Source organism: Aplysia californica, unplaced genomic scaffold, assembly GCF_000002075.1.
Source record: "Aplysia californica isolate F4 #8 unplaced genomic scaffold, AplCal3.0 scaffold00385, whole genome shotgun sequence".
In the NCBI taxonomy this organism is placed as follows: domain Eukaryota; kingdom Metazoa; phylum Mollusca; class Gastropoda; order Aplysiida; family Aplysiidae; genus Aplysia; species Aplysia californica.
Window position 1 is genome coordinate 498,864 of NW_004797655.1, and position 736 is coordinate 499,599.

General features: G+C 39.1%; 1 protein-coding gene across 1 annotated transcript in view; it reads right to left on the reverse strand.

Annotated features, from left to right (window-relative positions):
- The window catches only part of LOC118477177, a gene marked incomplete at its 3' end in the record, with an annotated part of 52,332 nt that extends 52,143 nt beyond the window's left edge, over nt 1–189 (reverse strand). The window contains 1 exon segment of the mRNA XM_035971143.1: nt 1–189.
- Nucleotides 190–736: the final 547 nt, after the last annotated feature.

Sequence of the window (736 nt, forward strand, 5' to 3'; positions counted from 1 at the left end):
AGAAGTGGCAAGCGAGCCGGGCCTCCTGGCCCTGTTCCACCAGTTGGGCCCTGTGCACTCCTCGGCGAACGGTTTGCTTCAGGTCTCCACCCACGTCCCCGTCTCCGTCTTGTGGACGCTTCACACACTCTGGCTTGGGTTTCTCCGTCGTGCTGTTTGACACTTCCCGTCGCTCTCTGCCTTGACAAGATAAACATGCTGAATGTTAAGCTGGGAAAATAACGCAGCAGCAGCTACATGAATGTACAGTGTAAAAAAAACTGCACAACATTTTTTCTAAATATCTCTCACAAAATTTGTTATTTTTAAATTATTTTTTATTAGTAGAGGGTTTTACGGCTTTTACTAGACTGTTGTAATTTGGAACAGATATAATTCTTTCCAAAGGAATTTGTTTGACATAAAACGCACAAAGAAGAAAGATATTTTCGAAAACGGAAATGGCTTTTTGAAAAACCACCTATAAATGCCAAATGCATCAAATTAAAAAATATTGTAAGGAAAGTCATGTAATGATTGGTTTGTTTGGGTTTTTTCTCATCCTTTTATTTTTTTAATCTAATCTTTCCATCACTGTAACCTTTAAACAATATCTATTTTCTCCTACAGAGTTAAAAACATATCTTTTTTAAATTTTGGAATTCGAGAACCAATGGTCTCCATTGGACTCGACCCATTTTAACGCGTTGTTCGTAATGCTCAGTGGTGGCCAAACACTAGGATCCTCTCAACCATG